General features: G+C 35.2%; 1 protein-coding gene across 1 annotated transcript in view; it reads left to right on the plus strand.

The window, feature by feature from the left end:
• The first annotated feature begins 17,255 nt into the window (after positions 1-17,255).
• Positions 17,256-20,407, plus strand: part of LOC137437620 (ATP synthase F(0) complex subunit C3, mitochondrial) — a 268,961-nt gene continuing 265,809 nt past the window's right edge. Inside the window, exon 1 of the mRNA XM_068132096.2 lies at positions 17,256-17,266. The gene's annotated coding sequence lies outside the window, so the exon portion shown is untranslated. The remainder of the gene's footprint in view (positions 17,267-20,407) is intronic.

A 20,407-nucleotide genomic window follows, 5' to 3' on the forward strand; every position in this document is an offset into this window, starting at 1 on the left:
TTTTGGAGTAAGAATGCTCCTTAAAACTGGCATATTGTGTTTTTGGAGTAAGAATGCTCCTTAAAACTGGCATAATGTGTTTTTGGAGTAAGAATGCTCCTTAAAACTGGCATATTGTGTTTTTGGAGTAAGAATGCTCCTTAAAACTGGCATATTGTGTTTTTGGAGTAAGAATGTTCCTTAAAACTGGCATATTGTGTTTTTGGAGTAAGAATGCTCCTTAAAACTGGCATATTGTGTTTTTGGAGTAAGAATGCTCCTTAAAACTGGCATGTTGTGTTTTTGGAGTAAGAATGCTCCTTAAAACTGGCATATTGTGTTTTTGGAGTAAGAATGTTCCTTAAAACTGGCATATTGTGTTTTGGAGTAAGAATGTTCCTTAAAACTGGCATATTGTGTTTTTGGAGTAAGAATGATCCTTAAAACTGGCATATTGTGTTTTTGGAGTAAGAATGCTCCTTAAAACTGGCATATTGTGTTTTTGGAGTAAGAATGCTCCTTAAAACTGGCATATTGTGTTTTTGGAGTAAGAATGCTCCTTAAAACTGGCATGTTGTGTTTTTGGAGTAAGAATGCTCCTTAAAACTGGCATATTGTGTTTTTGGAGTAAGAATGCTCCTTAAAACTGGCATATTGTGTTTTTGGAGTAAGAATGTTCCTTAAAACCGGCATATTGTGTTTTTGGAGTAAGAATGTTCCTTAAAACTGGCATATTGTGTTTTGGAGTAAGAATGTTCCTTAAAACTGGCATATTGTGTTTTTGGAGTAAGAATGCTCCTTAAAACTGGCATATTGTGTTTTTGGAGTAAGAATGTTCCTTAAAACTGGCATATTGTGTTTTTGGAGAAAGAATGTTCCTTAAAACTGGCATATTGTGTTCTTGGAGAAAGAATGTTCCTTAAAACTGGCATATTGTGTTTTTAGAGTAAGAATGTTCCTTAAAACTGGCATATTGTGTTTTGGAGTAAGAATGTTCCTTAAAACTGGCATGTTGTGTTTTTGGAGTAAGAATGTTCCTTAAAACTGGCATATTGTGTTTTGGAGTAAGAATGTTCCTTAAAACTGGCATATTGTGTTTTTGGAGAAAGAATGTTCCTTAAAACTGGCATATTGTGTTTTTGGAGAAAGAATGTTCCTTAAAACTGGCATATTGTGTTTTTGGAGTAAGAATGTTCCTTAAAACTGGCATATTGTGTTTTTGGAGTAAGAATGTTCCTTAAAACTGGCATGTTGTGTTTTTGGAGTAAGAATGTTCCTTAAAACTGGCATATTGTGTTTTGGAGTAAGAATGTTCCTTAAAACTGGCATGTTGTGTTTTTGGAGTAAGAATGTTCCTTAAAACTGGCATATTGTGTTTTGGAGTAAGAATGTTCCTTAAAACTGGCATATTGTGTTTTTGGAGAAAGAATGTTCCTTAAAACTGGCATATTGTGTTTTTGGAGAAAGAATGTTCCTTAAAACTGGCATAATGTGTTTTTGGAGAAAGAATGTTCCTTAAAACTGGCATATTGTGTTTTTGGAGAAAGAATGTTCCTTAAAACTGGCATAATGTGTTTTTGGAGTAAGAATGCTCCTTAAAACTGGCATAATGTGTTTTTGGAGTAAGAATGCTCCTTAAAACTGGCATAATGTGTTTTTGGAGTAAGAATGCTCCTTAAAACTGGCATAATGTGTTTTTGGAGTAAGAATGTTCCTTAAAACTGGCATAATGTGTTTTTGGAGTAAGAATGTTCCTTAAAACTGGCATGTCGTGTTTTTGGAGTAAGAATGTTCCTTAAAACTGGCATATTGTGTTTTTGGAGAAAGAATGTTCCTTAAAACTGGCATATTGTGTTTTTGGAGAAAGAATGTTCCTTAAAACTGGCATAATGTGTTTTTGGAGTAAGAATGCTCCTTAAAACTGGCATAATGTGTTTTTGGAGAAAGAATGTTCCTTAAAACTGGCATGTTGTGTTTTTGGAGTAAGAATGCTCCTTAAAACTGGCATAATGTGTTTTTGGAGTAAGAATGCTCCTTAAAACTGGCATAATGTGTTTTTGGAGTAAGAATGCTCCTTAAAACTGGCATATTGTGTTTTTGGAGAAAGAATGTTCCTTAAAACTGGCATGTTGTGTTTGTAGAGTAAGAATGTTCCTTAAAACTGGCATATTGTGTTTTTGGAGAAAGAATGTTCCTTAAAACTGGCATATTGTGTTTTTGGAGTAAGAATGTTCCTTAAAACTGGCATGTCGTGTTTTTGGAGTAAGAATGTTCCTTAAAACTGGCATAATGTGTTTTTGGAGTAAGAATGTTCCTTAAAACTGGCATATTGTGTTTTTGGAGTAAGAATGTTCCTTAAAACTGGCATATTGTGTTTTTGGAGTAAGAATGTTCCTTAAAACTGGCATGTTGTGTTTTTGGAGTAAGAATGTTCCTTAAAACTGGCATATTGTGTTTTTGGAGAAAGAATGTTCCTTAAAACTGGCATAATGTGTTTTTGGAGAAAGAATGTTCCTTAAAACTGGCATATTGTGTTTTTGGAGAAAGAATGTTCCTTAAAACTGGCATGTTGTGTTTTTGGAGAAAGAATGTTCCTTAAAACTGGAATATTGTGTTTTTGGAGAAAGAATGTTCCTTAAAACTGGCATATTGTGTTTTTGGAGAAAGAATGTTCCTTAAAACTGGCATGTTGTGTTTTTGGAGAAAGAATGTTCCTTAAAACTGGCATATTGTGTTTTTGGAGTAAGAATGCTCCTTAAAACTGGCATATTGTGTTTTTGGAGTAAGAATGCTCCTTAAAACTGGCATATTGTGTTTGTAGAGTAAGAATGTTCCTTAAAACTGGCATATTGTGTTTTTGGAGAAAGAATGTTCCTTAAAACTGGCATATTGTGTTTTTGGAGTAAGAATGCTCCTTAAAACTGGCATATTGTGTTTTTGGAGTAAGAATGCTCCTTAAAACTGGCATGTTGTGTTTGTAGAGTAAGAATGTTCCTTAAAACTGGCATGTTGTGTTTGTAGAGTAAGAATGTTCCTTAAAACTGGCATGTTGTGTTTTTGGAGTAAGAATGTTCCTTAAAACTGGCATATTGTGTTTTTGGAGTAAGAATGTTCCTTAAAACTGGCATATTGTGTTTTTGGAGTAAGAATGTTCCTTAAAACTGACATATTGTGTTTTTGGAGTAAGAATGTTCCTTAAAACTGGCATATTGTGTTTTTGGAGTAAGAATGTTCCTTAAAACTGGCATATTGTGTTTTTGGAGTAAGAATGCTCCTTAAAACTGGCATGTTGTGTTTGTAGAGTAAGAATGTTCCTTAAAACTGGCATATTGTGTTTTTGGAGTAAGAATGCTCCTTAAAACTGGCATGTTGTGTTTGTAGAGTAAGAATGTTCCTTAAAACTGGCATATTGTGTTTTTGGAGTAAGAATGCTCCTTAAAACTGGCATGTTGTGTTTTTGGAGTAAGAATGCTCCTTAAAACTGGCATATTGTGTTTTTGGAGTAAGAATGTTCCTTAAAACTGACATATTGTGTTTTTGGAGTAAGAATGTTCCTTAAAACTGGCATATTGTGTTTTTGGAGTAAGAATGTTCCTTAAAACTGGCATAATGTGTTTTTGGAGTAAGAATGCTCCTTAAAACTGGCATGTTGTGTTTGTAGAGTAAGAATGTTCCTTAAAACTGGCATATTGTGTTTTTGGAGTAAGAATGCTCCTTAAAACTGGCATGTTGTGTTTGTAGAGTAAGAATGTTCCTTAAAACTGGCATATTGTGTTTTTGGAGTAAGAATGCTCCTTAAAACTGGCATGTTGTGTTTTTGGAGTAAGAATGCTCCTTAAAACTGGCATATTGTGTTTTTGGAGTAAGAATGCTCCTTAAAACTGGCATATTGTGTTTGTAGAGTAAGAATGTTCCTTAAAACTGGCATATTGTGTTTTTGGAGAAAGAATGTTCCTTAAAACTGGCATATTGTGTTTTTGGAGTAAGAATGCTCCTTAAAACTGGCATATTGTGTTTTTGGAGTAAGAATGCTCCTTAAAACTGGCATGTTGTGTTTGTAGAGTAAGAATGTTCCTTAAAACTGGCATGTTGTGTTTGTAGAGTAAGAATGTTCCTTAAAACTGGCATGTTGTGTTTTTGGAGTAAGAATGTTCCTTAAAACTGGCATATTGTGTTTTTGGAGTAAGAATGTTCCTTAAAACTGGCATATTGTGTTTTTGGAGTAAGAATGTTCCTTAAAACTGACATATTGTGTTTTTGGAGTAAGAATGTTCCTTAAAACTGGCATATTGTGTTTTTGGAGTAAGAATGTTCCTTAAAACTGGCATATTGTGTTTTTGGAGTAAGAATGCTCCTTAAAACTGGCATGTTGTGTTTTTGGAGTAAGAATGTTCCTTAAAACTGGCATGTTGTGTTTTTGGAGTAAGAATGTTCCTTAAAACTGACATATCGTGTTTTTGGAGTAAGAATGTTCCTTAAAACTGACATATCGTGTTTTTGGAGTAAGAATGTTCCTTAAAACTGGCATATCGTGTTTTTGGAGTAAGAATGTTCCTTAAAACTGGCATATTGTGTTTTTGGAGTAAGAATGCTCCTTAAAACTGGCATGTTGTGTTTTTGGAGTAAGAATGTTCCTTAAAACTGGCATGTTGTGTTTTTGGAGTAAGAATGTTCCTTAAAACTGGCATATCGTGTTTTTGGAGTAAGAATGTTCCTTAAAACTGGCATGTCGTGTTTTTGGAGTAAGAATGTTCCTTAAAACTGGCATGTTGTGTTTTTGGAGTAAGAATGTTCCTTAAAACTGGCATATCGTGTTTTTGGAGTAAGAATGTTCCTTAAAACTGGCATGTTGTGTTTTTGGAGTAAGAATGTTCCTTAAAACTGACATATTGTGTTTTTGGAGTAAGAATGTTCCTTAAAACTGGCATATTGTGTTTTTGGAGTAAGAATGTTCCTTAAAACTGGCATATTGTGTTTTTGGAGTAAGAATGCTCCTTAAAACTGGCATGTTGTGTTTTTGGAGTAAGAATGTTCCTTAAAACTGGCATGTTGTGTTTTTGGAGTAAGAATGTTCCTTAAAACTGGCATATCGTGTTTTTGGAGTAAGAATGTTCCTTAAAACTGGCATGTCGTGTTTTTGGAGTAAGAATGTTCCTTAAAACTGGCATGTTGTGTTTTTGGAGTAAGAATGTTCCTTAAAACTGGCATATCGTGTTTTTGGAGTAAGAATGTTCCTTAAAACTGGCATGTTGTGTTTTTGGAGTAAGAATGCTCCTTAAAACTGGCATATTGTGTTTTTGGAGTAAGAATGTTCCTTAAAACTGGCATGTTGTGTTTGTAGAGTAAGAATGTTCCTTAAAACTGGCATATCGTGTTTTTGGAGTAAGAATGTTCCTTAAAACTGGCATGTTGTGTTTGTAGAGTAAGAATGTTCCTTAAAACTGGCATATTGTGTTTTTGGAGTAAGAATGCTCCTTAAAACTGGCATGTTGTGTTTGTAGAGTAAGAATGTTCCTTAAAACTGGCATATTGTGTTTTTGGAGTAAGAATGTTCCTTAAAACTGGCATGTTGTGTTTGTAGAGTAAGAATGTTCCTTAAAACTGGCATATTGTGTTTTTGGAGTAAGAATGTTCCTTAAAACTGGCATATTGTGTTTTTGGAGTAAGAATGTTCCTTAAAACTGGCATGTTGTGTTTTTGGAGTAAGAATGTTCCTTAAAACTGGCATATTGTGTTTTTGGAGTAAGAATGTTCCTTAAAACTGGCATATTGTGTTTTTGGAGTAAGAATGTTCCTTAAAACTGGCATATTGTGTTTTTGGAGTAAGAATGCTCCTTAAAACTGGGATGTTGTGTTTGTAGAGTAAGAATGTTCCTTAAAACTGGAATATTGTGTTTGTAGAGTAAGAATGTTCCTTAAAACTGGCATGTTGTGTTTGTAGAGTAAGAATGTTCCTTAAAACTGGCATGTTGTGTTTGTAGAGTAAGAATGTTCCTTAAAACTGGCATGTTGTGTTTGTAGAGTAAGAATGTTCCTTAAAACTGGCATATTGTGTTTTTGGAGTAAGAATGCTCCTTAAAACTGGCATGTTGTGTTTGTAGAGTAAGAATGTTCCTTAAAACTGGCATATTGTGTTTTTGGAGTAAGAATGTTCCTTAAAACTGGCATAATGTGTTTTTGGAGTAAGAATGCTCCTTAAAACTGGCATGTTGTGTTTGTAGAGTAAGAATGTTCCTTAAAACTGGCATATCGTGTTTTTGGAGTAAGAATGTTCCTTAAAACTGGCATATTGTGTTTGTGGAGTAAGAATGTTCCTTAAAACTGGCATATTGTGTTTTTGGAGTAAGAATGTTCCTTAAAACTGGCATATTGTGTTTTTGGAGTAAGAATGTTCCTTAAAACTGGCATATTGTGTTTGTGGAGTAAGAATGTTCCTTAAAACTGGCATATTGTGTTTTTGGAGTAAGAATGTTCCTTAAAACTGGCATATTGTGTTTTTGGAGTAAGAATGTTCCTTAAAACTGGCATATTGTGTTTTTGGAGTAAGAATGTTCCTTAAAACTGGCATATTGTGTTTTTGGAGTAAGAATGTTCCTTAAAACTGGCATATTGTGTTTTTGGAGTAAGAATGTTCCTTAAAACTGGCATATTGTGTTTTTGGAGTAAGAATGCTCCTTAAAACTGGCATATTGTGTTTTTGGAGTAAGAATGTTCCTTAAAACTGGCATATTGTGTTTTTGGAGTAAGAATGTTCCTTAAAACTGGCATATTGTGTTTTTGGAGTAAGAATGTTCCTTAAAACTGGCATATTGTGTTTTTGGAGTAAGAATGTTCCTTAAAACTGGCATATTGTGTTTTTGGAGTAAGAATGCTCCTTAAAACTGGCATATTGTGTTTGTAGAGTAAGAATGTTCCTTAAAACTGGTATATCGTGTTTTTGGAGTAAGAATGTTCCTTAAAACTGGCATATTGTGTTTTTGGAGTAAGAATGTTCCTTAAAACTGGCATATTGTGTTTTTGGAGTAAGAATGTTCCTTAAAACTGGCATATTGTGTTTTTGGAGTAAGAATGTTCCTTAAAACTGGCATATTGTGTTTTTGGAGTAAGAATGTTCCTTAAAACTGGCATATTGTGTTTTTGGAGTAAGAATGTTCCTTAAAACTGGCATATTGTGTTTTTGGAGTAAGAATGCTCCTTAAAACTGGCATATTGTGTTTTTGGAGTAAGAATGCTCCTTAAAACTGGCATATTGTGTTTTTGGAGTAAGAATGTTCCTTAAAACTGGCATATTGTGTTTTTGGAGTAAGAATGTTCCTTAAAACTGGCATGTTGTGTTTGTAGAGTAAGAATGTTCCTTAAAACTGGCATATTGTGTTTTTGGAGTAAGAATGTTCCTTAAAACTGGCATATTGTGTTTGTAGAGTAAGAATGTTCCTTAAAACTGGCATATTGTGTTTGTAGAGTAAGAATGTTCCTTAAAACTGGCATATTGTGTTTGTAGAGTAAGAATGTTCCTTAAAACTGGCATGTTGTGTTTGTAGAGTAAGAATGTTCCTTAAAACTGGCATATTGTGTTTTTGGAGTAAGAATGTTCCTTAAAACTGGCATATTGTGTTTTTGGAGTAAGAATGTTCCTTAAAACTGGCATATTGTGTTTTTGGAGTAAGAATGTTCCTTAAAACTGGCATATTGTGTTTTTGGAGTAAGAATGTTCCTTAAAACTGGCATATTGTGTTTTTGGAGTAAGAATGTTCCTTAAAACTGGCATATTGTGTTTTTGGAGTAAGAATGCTCCTTAAAACTGGCATATTGTGTTTTTGGAGTAAGAATGCTCCTTAAAACTGGCATATTGTGTTTTTGGAGTAAGAATGTTCCTTAAAACTGGCATATTGTGTTTTTGGAGTAAGAATGTTCCTTAAAACTGGCATGTTGTGTTTGTAGAGTAAGAATGTTCCTTAAAACTGGCATATTGTGTTTTTGGAGTAAGAATGTTCCTTAAAACTGGCATATTGTGTATTTGGAGTAAGAATGTTCCTTAAAACTGGCATATTGTGTATTTGGAGTAAGAATGTTCCTTAAAACTGGCATGTTGTGTTTGTAGAGTAAGAATGTTCCTTAAAACTGGCATATTGTGTATTTGGAGTAAGAATGTTCCTTAAAACTGGCATGTTGTGTTTTTGGAGTAAGAATGTTCCTTAAAACTGGCATATTGTGTTTTTGGAGTAAGAATGTTCCTTAAAACTGGCATATTGTGTTTTTGGAGTAAGAATGTTCCTTAAAACTGGCATATTGTGTTTTTGGAGTAAGAATGTTCCTTAAAACTGGCATATTGTGTTTTTGGAGTAAGAATGTTCCTTAAAACTGGCATATTGTGTTTTTGGAGTAAGAATGCTCCTTAAAACTGGCATGTTGTGTTTTTGGAGTAAGAATGTTCCTTAAAACTGGCATGTTGTGTTTTTGGAGTAAGAATGTTCCTTAAAACTGGCATATCGTGTTTTTGGAGTAAGAATGTTCCTTAAAACTGGCATGTTGTGTTTTTGGAGTAAGAATGTTCCTTAAAACTGGCATGTCGTGTTTTTGGAGTAAGAATGTTCCTTAAAACTGGCATGTTGTGTTTTTGGAGTAAGAATGCTCCTTAAAACTGGCATGTTGTGTTTGTAGAGTAAGAATGTTCCTTAAAACTGGCATATCGTGTTTTTGGAGTAAGAATGTTCCTTAAAACTGGCATGTTGTGTTTGTAGAGTAAGAATGTTCCTTAAAACTGGCATATTGTGTTTTTGGAGTAAGAATGCTCCTTAAAACTGGCATGTTGTGTTTGTAGAGTAAGAATGTTCCTTAAAACTGGCATATTGTGTTTTTGGAGTAAGAATGTTCCTTAAAACTGGCATGTTGTGTTTGTAGAGTAAGAATGTTCCTTAAAACTGGCATATTGTGTTTTTGGAGTAAGAATGCTCCTTAAAACTGGCATATTGTGTTTGTAGAGTAAGAATGTTCCTTAAAACTGGCATATTGTGTTTGTAGAGTAAGAATGTTCCTTAAAACTGGCATATTGTGTTTGTAGAGTAAGAATGTTCCTTAAAACTGGCATATTGTGTTTGTAGAGTAAGAATGTTCCTTAAAACTGGCATATTGTGTTTGTAGAGTAAGAATGTTCCTTAAAACTGGCATATTGTGTTTGTAGAGTAAGAATGTTCCTTAAAACTGGCATATTGTGTTTGTAGAGTAAGAATGTTCCTTAAAACTGGCATATTGTGTTTGTAGAGTAAGAATGTTCCTTAAAACTGGCATATTGTGTTTGTAGAGTAAGAATGTTCCTTAAAACTGGCATATTGTGTTTGTAGAGTAAGAATGTTCCTTAAAACTGGCATATTGTGTTTGTAGAGTAAGAATGTTCCTTAAAACTGGCATATTGTGTTTGTAGAGTAAGAATGTTCCTTAAAACTGGCATATCGTGTTTTTGGAGTAAGAATGCTCCTTAAAACTGGCATGTTGTGTTTGTAGAGTAAGAATGTTCCTTAAAACTGGCATATTGTGTTTGTAGAGTAAGAATGTTCCTTAAAACTGGCATGTTGTGTTTGTAGAGTAAGAATGTTCCTTAAAACTGGCATGTTGTGTTTGTAGAGTAAGAATGTTCCTTAAAACTGGCATATTGTGTTCTTGGAGTAAGAATGCTCCTTAAAACTGGCATATTGTGTTTGTAGAGTAAGAATGTTCCTTAAAACTGGCATATTGTGTTTTTGGAGTAAGAATGCTCCTTAAAACTGGCATGTTGTGTTTGTAGAGTAAGAATGTTCCTTAAAACTGGCATATTGTGTTTTTGGAGTAAGAATGTTCCTTAAAACTGGCATGTTGTGTTTGTAGAGTAAGAATGTTCCTTAAAACTGGCATATTGTGTTTTTGGAGTAAGAATGCTCCTTAAAACTGGCATGTTGTGTTTGTAGAGTAAGAATGTTCCTTAAAACTGGCATATCGTGTTTTTGGAGTAAGAATGTTCCTTAAAACTGGCATATTGTGTTTTTGGAGTAAGAATGTTCCTTAAAACTGGCATATTGTGTTTTTGGAGTAAGAATGTTCCTTAAAACTGGCATATTGTGTTTGTGGAGTAAGAATGTTCCTTAAAACTGGCATATTGTGTTTTTGGAGAAAGAATGCTCCTTAAAACTGGCATATTGTGTTTGTAGAGTAAGAATGTTCCTTAAAACTGGCATATTGTGTTTTTGGAGTAAGATTGTTCCTTAAAACTGGCATATTGTGTTTTTGGAGTAAGAATGTTCCTTAAAACTGGCATATTGTGTTTTTGGAGTAAGAATGCTCCTTAAAACTGGCATGTTGTGTTTGTAGAGTAAGAATGTTCCTTAAAACTGGCATATTGTGTTTTTGGAGTAAGAATGTTCCTTAAAACTGGCATATTGTGTTTTTGGAGTAAGAATGTTCCTTAAAACTGGCATATTGTGTTTTTGGAGTAAGAATGTTCCTTAAAACTGGCATATTGTGTTTTTGGAGTAAGAATGTTCCTTAAAACTGGCATATTGTGTTTGTAGAGTAAGAATGTTCCTTAAAACTGGCATATTGTGTTTTTGGAGTAAGATTGTTCCTTAAAACTGGCATATTGTGTTTTTGGAGTAAGAATGTTCCTTAAAACTGGCATATTGTGTTTTTGGAGTAAGAATGTTCCTTAAAACTGGCATGTTGTGTTTTTGGAGTAAGAATGCTCCTTAAAACTGGCATGTTGTGTTTGTAGAGTAAGAATGTTCCTTAAAACTGGCATATCGTGTTTTTGGAGTAAGAATGTTCCTTAAAACTGGCATGTTGTGTTTGTAGAGTAAGAATGTTCCTTAAAACTGGCATATTGTGTTTTTGGAGTAAGAATGCTCCTTAAAACTGGCATGTTGTGTTTGTAGAGTAAGAATGTTCCTTAAAACTGGCATATTGTGTTTTTGGAGTAAGAATGTTCCTTAAAACTGGCATGTTGTGTTTGTAGAGTAAGAATGTTCCTTAAAACTGGCATATTGTGTTTTTGGAGTAAGAATGCTCCTTAAAACTGGCATATTGTGTTTGTAGAGTAAGAATGTTCCTTAAAACTGGCATATTGTGTTTGTAGAGTAAGAATGTTCCTTAAAACTGGCATGTTGTGTTTGTAGAGTAAGAATGTTCCTTAAAACTGGCATGTTGTGTTTGTAGAGTAAGAATGTTCCTTAAAACTGGCATGTTGTGTTTGTAGAGTAAGAATGTTCCTTAAAACTGGCATATTGTGTTTTTGGAGTAAGAATGCTCCTTAAAACTGGCATGTTGTGTTTGTAGAGTAAGAATGTTCCTTAAAACTGGCATATTGTGTTTTTGGAGTAAGAATGTTCCTTAAAACTGGCATATTGTGTTTTTGGAGTAAGAATGCTCCTTAAAACTGGCATGTTGTGTTTGTAGAGTAAGAATGTTCCTTAAAACTGGCATATTGTGTTTTTGGAGTAAGAATGCTCCTTAAAACTGGCATGTTGTGTTTGTAGAGTAAGAATGTTCCTTAAAACTGGCATATTGTGTTTGTAGAGTAAGAATGTTCCTTAAAACTGGCATGTTGTGTTTGTAGAGTAAGAATGTTCCTTAAAACTGGCATATTGTGTTTTTGGAGTAAGAATGTTCCTTAAAACTGGCATATTGTGTTTGTGGAGTAAGAATGTTCCTTAAAACTGGCATATTGTGTTTTTGGAGTAAGAATGCTCCTTAAAACTGGCATATTGTGTTTTTGGAGTAAGAATGTTCCTTAAAACTGGCATATTGTGTTTTTGGAGTAAGAATGTTCCTTAAAACTGGCATGTTGTGTTTGTAGAGTAAGAATGTTCCTTAAAACTGGCATGTTGTGTTTGTAGAGTAAGAATGTTCCTTAAAACTGGCATATTGTGTTTTTGGAGTAAGAATGTTCCTTAAAACTGGCATATTGTGTTTGTGGAGTAAGAATGTTCCTTAAAACTGGCATGTTGTGTTTGTAGAGTAAGAATGTTCCTTAAAACTGGCATATTGTGTTTGTAGAGTAAGAATGTTCCTTAAAACTGGCATATTGTGTTTTTGGAGAAAGAATGTTCCTTAAAACTGGCATATTGTGTTTGTGGAGTAAGAATGTTCCTTAAAACTGGCATATTGTGTTTGTAGAGTAAGAATGTTCCTTAAAACTGGCATGTTGTGTTTGTAGAGTAAGAATGTTCCTTAAAACTGGCATATTGTGTTTTTGGAGTAAGAATGTTCCTTAAAACTGGCATATTGTGTTTGTGGAGTAAGAATGTTCCTTAAAACTGGCATATTGTGTTTTTGGAGTAAGAATGCTCCTTAAAACTGGCATATTGTGTTTTTGGAGTAAGAATGTTCCTTAAAACTGGCATATTGTGTTTTTGGAGTAAGAATGCTCCTTAAAACTGGCATGTTGTGTTTGTAGAGTAAGAATGTTCCTTAAAACTGGCATATTGTGTTTTTGGAGTAAGAATGTTCCTTAAAACTGGCATATTGTGTTTTTGGAGTAAGAATGTTCCTTAAAACTGGCATATTGTGTTTTTGGAGTAAGATTGTTCCTTAAAACTGGCATATTGTGTTTTTGGAGTAAGAATGTTCCTTAAAACTGGCATATTGTGTTTTTGGAGTAAGAATGTTCCTTAAAACTGGCATATTGTGTTTTTGGAGTAAGAATGTTCCTTAAAACTGGCATATTGTGTTTTTGGAGTAAGAATGTTCCTTAAAACTGGCATATTGTGTTTGTAGAGTAAGAATGTTCCTTAAAACTGGCATATTGTGTATTTGGAGTAAGAATGTTCCTTAAAACTGGCATATTGTGTTTTTGGAGTAAGAATGTTCCTTAAAACTGGCATATTGTGTTTTTGGAGTAAGAATGCTCCTTAAAACTGGCATATTGTGTATTTGGAGTAAGAATGTTCCTTAAAACTGGCATGTTGTGTTTGTAGAGTAAGAATGTTCCTTAAAACTGGCATATTGTGTTTTTGGAGTAAGAATGCTCCTTAAAACTGGCATATTGTGTTTTTGGAGTAAGAATGCTCCTTAAAACTGGCATATTGTGTATTTGGAGTAAGAATGTTCCTTAAAACTGGCATATTGTGTTTTTGGAGTAAGAATGTTCCTTAAAACTGGCATATTGTGTTTTTGGAGTAAGAATGTTCCTTAAAACTGGCATATTGTGTTTTTGGAGTAAGAATGTTCCTTAAAACTGGCATGTCGTGTTTTTGGAGTAAGAATGTTCTTTAAAACTGGCATGTTGTGTTTTTGGAGTAAGAATGTTCCTTAAAACTGGCATGTTGTGTTTGTAGAGTAAGAATGTTCCTTAAAACTGGCATATTGTGTTTTTGGAGTAAGAATGTTCCTTAAAACTGGCATGTTGTGTTTGTAGAGTAAGAATGTTCCTTAAAACTGGCATATTGTGTATTTGGTGTAAGAATGTTCCTTAAAACTGGCATATTGTGTATTTGGAGTAAGAATGTTCCTTAAAACTGGCATGTTGTGTTTTTGGAGTAAGAATGTTCCTTAAAACTGGCATGTTGTGTTTTTGGAGTAAGAATGCTCCTTAAAACTGGCATGTTGTGTTTTTGGAGTAAGAATGTTCCTTAAAACTGGCATATCGTGTTTTTGGAGTAAGAATGTTCCTTAAAACTGGCATGTTGTGTTTTTGGAGTAAGAATGTTCCTTAAAACTGGCATATCGTGTTTTTGGAGTAAGAATGTTCCTTAAAACTGGCATGTCGTGTTTTTGGAGTAAGAATGTTCCTTAAAACTGGCATATCGTGTTTTTGGAGTAAGAATGTTCCTTAAAACTGGCATGTTGTGTTTTTGGAGTAAGAATGTTCCTTAAAACTGGCATATCGTGTTTTTGGAGTAAGAATGTTCCTTAAAACTGGCATATTGTGTTTTTGGAGTAAGAATGTTCCTTAAAACTGGCATGTTGTGTTTTTGGAGTAAGAATGTTCCTTAAAACTGGCATGTTGTGTTTTTGGAGTAAGAATGCTCCTTAAAACTGGCATGTTGTGTTTGTAGAGTAAGAATGTTCCTTAAAACTGGCATATCGTGTTTTTGGAGTAAGAATGTTCCTTAAAACTGGCATGTTGTGTTTGTAGAGTAAGAATGTTCCTTAAAACTGGCATATCGTGTTTTTGGAGTAAGAATGTTCCTTAAAACTGGCATGTTGTGTTTTTGGAGTAAGAATGCTCCTTAAAACTGGCATATTGTGTTTTTGGAGTAAGAATGCTCCTTAAAACTGGCATGTTGTGTTTGTAGAGTAAGAATGTTCCTTAAAACTGGCATATTGTGTTTTTGGAGTAAGAATGCTCCTTAAAACTGGCATGTTGTGTTTGTAGAGTAAGAATGTTCCTTAAAACTGGCATATTGTGTTTTTGGAGTAAGAATGCTCCTTAAAACTGGCATATTGTGTATTTGGAGTAAGAATGTTCCTTAAAACTGGCATATTGTGTATTTGGAGTAAGAATGTTCCTTAAAACTGGCATATTGTGTTTTTGGAGTAAGAATGTTCCTTAAAACTGGCATATTGTGTATTTGGAGTAAGAATGTTCCTTAAAACTGGCATATTGTGTATTTGGAGTAAGAATGTTCCTTAAAACTGGCATGTTGTGTTTGTAGAGTAAGAATGTTCCTTAAAACTGGCATATCGTGTTTTTGGAGTAAGAATGCTCCTTAAAACTGGCATGTTGTGTTTGTAGAGTAAGAATGCTCCTTAAAACTGGCATGTTGTGTTTTTGGAGTAAGAATGCTCCTTAAAACTGGCATGTTGTGTTTGTAGAGTAAGAATGCTCCTTAAAACTGGCATATTGTGTTTTTGGAGTAAGAATGCTCCTTAAAACTGGCATGTTGTGTTTTTGGAGTAAGAATGCTCCTTAAAACTGGCATGTTGTGTTTTTGGAGTAAGAATGCTCCTTAAAACTGGCATGTTGTGTTTTTGGAGTAAGAATGCTCCTTAAAACTGGCATGTTGTGTTTTTGGAGTAAGAATGTTCCTTAAAAATGGCATGTTGTGTTTGTAGAGTAAGAATGTTCCTTAAAACTGGCATGTTGTGTTTGTAGAGTAAGAATGTTCCTTAAAACTGGCATGTTGTGTTTTTGGAGTAAGAATGCTCCTTAAAACTGGCATATTGTGTATTTGGAGTAAGAATGCTCCTTAAAACTGGCATGTTGTGTTTTTGGAGTAAGAATGCTCCTTAAAACTGGCATGTTGTGTTTGTAGAGTAAGAATGCTCCTTAAAACTGGCATATTGTGTTTTTGGAGTAAGAATGCTCCTTAAAACTGGCATGTTGTGTTTTTGGAGTAAGAATGCTCCTTAAAACTGGCATGTTGTGTTTTTGGAGTAAGAATACTCCTTAAAACTGGCATGTTGTGTTTTTGGAGTAAGAATGCTCCTTAAAACTGGCATGTTGTGTTTTTGGAGTAAGAATGTTCCTTAAAAATGGCATGTTGTGTTTGTAGAGTAAGAATGTTCCTTAAAACTGGCATGTTGTGTTTGTAGAGTAAGAATGTTCCTTAAAACTGGCATGTTGTGTTTTTGGAGTAAGAATGCTCCTTAAAACTGGCATGTTGTGTTTTTGGAGTAAGAATGCTCCTTAAAACTGGCATGTTGTGTTTTTGGAGTAAGAATGTTCCTTAAAAATGGCATGTTGTGTTTGTAGAGTAAGAATGTTCCTTAAAACTGGCATGTTGTGTTTGTAGAGTAAGAATGTTCCTTAAAACTGGCATGTTGTGTTTTTGGAGTAAGAATGCTCCTTAAAACTGGCATGTTGTGTTTGTAGAGTAAGAATGCTCCTTAAAACTGGCATGTTGTGTTTGTAGAGTAAGAATGTTCCTTAAAACTGGCATGTTGTGTTTGTAGAGTAAGAATGTTCCTTAAAACTGGCATATTGTGTTTTTGGAGTAAGAATGTTCCTTAAAACTGGCATATTGTGTTTTTGGAGTAAGAATGTTCCTTAAAACTGGCATGTTGTGTTTTTGGAGTAAGAATGTTCCTTAAAAATGGCATGTTGTGTTTTTGGAGTAAGAATGCTCCTTAAAACTGGCATGTTGTGTTTGTAGAGTAAGAATGTTCCTTAAAACTGGCATATTGTGTTTTTGGAGTAAGAATGCTCCTTAAAACTGGCATGTTGTGTTTGTAGAGTAAGAATGTTCCTTAAAACTGGCATATTGTGTTTTTGGAGTAAGAATGTTCCTTAAAACTGGCATATTGTGTTTGTAGAGTAAGAATGTTCCTTAAAACTGGCATATTGTGTTTTTGGAGTAAGAATGTTCCTTAAAACTGGAATATTGTGTTGTTGGAGTGGGAATGTTCCTTAAAACTGGCATATTGTGTTTTTGGAGTAAGAATGCTCCTTAAAACTGGCATATTGTGTTTTTGGAGTAAGAATGTTCCTTAAAACTGGCATATTGTGTTTTTGGAGAAAGAATGCTCCTTAAAACTGGCATGTTGTGTTTTTGGAGTAAGAATGTTCCTTAAAACTGGCAGATTGTGTTTTTGGAGTAAGAATGTTGCTTAAAACTGGCAGATTGTGTTTTTGGAGTAAGAATGCTCCTTAAAACTGGCATATTGTGTTTTTGGAGTAAGAATGTTCCTTAAAACTGGAATATTGTGTTGTTGGAGTGGGAATGTTCCTTAAAACTGGCATATTGTGTTTTTGGAGTAAGAACGCTCCTTAAAACTGGCATATTGTGTTTTTGGAGTAAGAATGCTCCTTAAAACTGGCATATTGTGTTTTTGGAGTAAGAATGTTCCTTAAAACTGGCATATTGTGTTTTTGGAGTAAGAATGTTCCTTAAAACTGGCATATTGTGTTTTTGGAGTAAGAATCTTCCTTAAAACTGGCATATTGTATTTTTGGAGTAAGAATGTTCGTTAAAACTGGCATATTGTGTTTTTGGAGTAAGAATGTTCCGTAAAACTGGCATATTGTGTATTTGGAGTAAGAATGTTCCGTAAAACTGGCATATTGTGTTTTTGTAGTTAGAATGTTCCTTAAAACTGGCATATTGTGTTTTTGGCATATTTATTACTTGACTTTTGACTCTCTTTGTGTCCTGAATTATTTGAATGTTGTTGTGGCCTTCGGCAACAAATTTGTGGGATGTTTGCGCCACGATACAGAGTAAGTATATTTAAAGAGTTCTGAACGCTAGCATCTGGGAGTCACGAGTTATGGCTGCTGATGCCATCCTTTTCACCAGCTGCATCACTAAACAGCTCGATAAGCAAGTGCATACCCATTGCGATGACGTTTGGGCCGAAATGCAATGGTGCTTTGGTGTGATGTCATGCAAGCACGATGTAATATTGTCATGCGAGCTCGACTGCTCGGGGCTGTCAGGCTCATGTCACATGACCAGGTCCTACCAGATCTAGCAACAGAGAGCAGAGCGGAGCATCCGTCCTCATGAGGTGAGCACTGAAAGAGCGTGTTCGTGAAGAAGAGGCAGTAGTGATGCCCTCCCACATAGCCTCAAGTACTGTAAATGTATCGATCCTTAAACATTCAAAATGTCTGATTACCTCCGAGATGAAGTCCAATAAATGTATATAAATAGCAGATAGTTATGTTAATAGTGATTACAAAGGGACTGTGAGGAGTTAGGGGAGAAATAATTGTGAGAAAATATAATGTGGGTGGCTGTGGCGGGTGTTTGTGGAACATGGGAGGAAAGGGGATGGTTCAAACGTTTTTTCCTTCATTGCATAAGGTGTGTGTGTTTGTGTGTTTGTTCACAGCTGTGCAGGCAAAAGGTAATGTGCTCATTCTTTTACAATCTCTTCTCTATAGGTCCGGCTTACTTGTGGCTGGCTATGGGTATCCATTTTGTTATGTCTTGGGTTGCCTCTCAAACATACCTCCATTTTGAATGTCGTCAATGTCTTTATTATGCAATCTTGTCTTCCCATTGCTACCCCTCCCACCACCATTCTCAATTCCTTCCTTCCTTCACAAGATGCAGCTTCACATTTGCTTTTCCACTTACCTGCCCCAAGCTCCGCTTTCTTTTTCTCCATGTAGAACCTACCTAACTTCATTTCCTCAAAAATCGATATCGGGCTACCCCAGCTCTCACTTCACTTTAATCATTTCCAAAGGACTAACTCAAAACTCACATTTTCCATTTCATTTCATCTACTCATTCCTCTTTTCCTTCCCTCGGTTCCCCCATTCTGTAGTAGTTTTTCATACTCATACTTTGATAATGGGGACTCGGTGGAGTTCTGGGTTAATAGCGAACCGAGGGCAGGCCACACAACATCTGTCCAACCTGCACATTCGTGCGCAAACAGACAAGAGACAGACAGGCATCAGACAGACGCCATAAAGTGGACTCTTGTCAGGCCGCCGTTAGAGCCTGGGTGTTTTTACAGCGCTGTCTAGACGGTTCAAGTTTTAATTCATTGCCAGGACGTCACGGCCGGTTAACAGCCATTGCAGGTCGACCAGTTTTCCCAGCCTATCGTGTACTTTTCTTTCAACAATCGGTTAAAAATTCAATGAGTGAACAAGTCCATCCATTTGATGTTTTCGCCGCAAATGATGGCGGCACCACTCTCCGCTATTTTCACCGAAGGAACGGTAAGAACATGGAAGGGGGGGGGCGGGGGGGGGGGAGGAGGGCAACCCCACCAGGTTGTTATACGAGATCTCTTTTACTATAGATATTCGAACTTAAGTGTCTCGATCGTTTTGTCCCAGAAGTATTTTCATCTTTCGTATTTGAAATGAATATTTGTCTCGCGGAGTCTTTGCTTCAATTTCTTCACAACGGAAACGCACAAACGACGCTTCATTGTTCCATATATTGCATTGTTAATCGTGTGTTTATGTGTTGGCAAACGCGAGTGGATATGCGATTCCTTGTTTCCGTGAGGGATGCTTTCTCTGTGATGGAAAGTTTATGTGGGTACACGTACACCTTCCATTCTCGAAATGAACCTGTAAACATGGTCAGCACGTCGGGAGCCTCCGAGATGTTTCATTGAACGTTTCCCTCAAAAAATTGTTCACGCCGCCAGATGGGAAAGCTAATGCACGCTTTATGGTGTTTTCTCAAAAAACAAATCATGAAATACACTTCATACAAACAGCAGTCATCCACACATGCATTTCAATAAATACTCAGTCGGCGATAGATACCTTATAGTTTCTCAATAATTAATGTAGTGATAATTAAAGTAACTATAGCATTGCATTATATAACCACAAGTATATAAACATTATCTTTTGCCTGTGTATATATATATATATATATATATATACAGGGTGATTGAAAAGTAACTCCCTATTTTAAAATATTTAGAATTTATTTATTTATTGTAATATTTTTCTCAAATTTTTAGTGTTTGTTCCATAATGTAGGAGAATTTAATCTGTGTTGGTGTTTTTCAGATTATTTTTTGTTTGAAATTCGGAAGCCCTACAAACACGGTGTGGTCATTCCACACCACACCGTTACCTTGGGCCGATATTGCGTTTTTCCAGAAATAACACGAGGATCTTCTCCTGCCCAGTAATAGCAGTTGTGACGGTTCACAAACCCACCGATGTGAAATACCGCTTCATCAGACCAGAGGATATTTTTAAAGAGATCAGACCAATCTTCATACCAAGCCAGCATCACCTCCCCAAACTCCATGCGAATGTCGCAGTCTTCAGCAGAGAGTGCTTGACAGTAGTGCGGCTTCCAAGCATGCCATTTAAGCTCCTTTTTGAGCACAGTTCGTACTGTGTGAAAGGAGAGCCCACTTTCCCTTGCTGCTTGTCGAATTGACTTTCTTGGGCTATGTGTAAACATTTCTTGAACTGCTTGCACTGTCTCCGGGTCACTGGACTTGGAAGGGCGACCGCTTCTTCGAGTATCAGATACAGATCCTGTAGCCATGAGTTTTGCATGACAATTCTTGATCGTCTTTGCCTCAACTTGAGCATGTGCTCCTTTAATGGTCCTCCACCATCTTTGCACTTGAACAACGGATTTCCAAACTTCGTAACGTGCCGCTAGCTGGGCACGCTCCTGCAGGGTAAGACGTCCAGCCATGTTTGTAGGGCTTCCGAATTTCAAACAAAACATAATCTGAGAAAACACCAACAAAGATTAAATTCTCATACATTAAGGAACAAACACTAAAGATTTGAGAAAAATATTACAATAAATAAATAATTTCTAAATATTTTAAAATAGGGAGTTACTTTTCAATCACCCTGTATATATATATATATATACATATATATATATATATATATATATATATATATATATATATATATATATATATATATATATATATATATATATATATATATATATACATATATATATAAACTACAGTGTTGTACTGACATTGTCTTGTTATATCTCGTTTGTCATAGAAATTACAGTGTTGGCCAGCAAGACCAGATATGATTACAGTATGTCCA

The sequence above is a fragment of the Myxine glutinosa genome, chromosome 1 (genome assembly GCF_964187855.1).
Source record: "Myxine glutinosa chromosome 1, kmMyxGlut1.1, whole genome shotgun sequence".
Lineage (NCBI taxonomy): Eukaryota > Metazoa > Chordata > Myxini > Myxiniformes > Myxinidae > Myxine > Myxine glutinosa.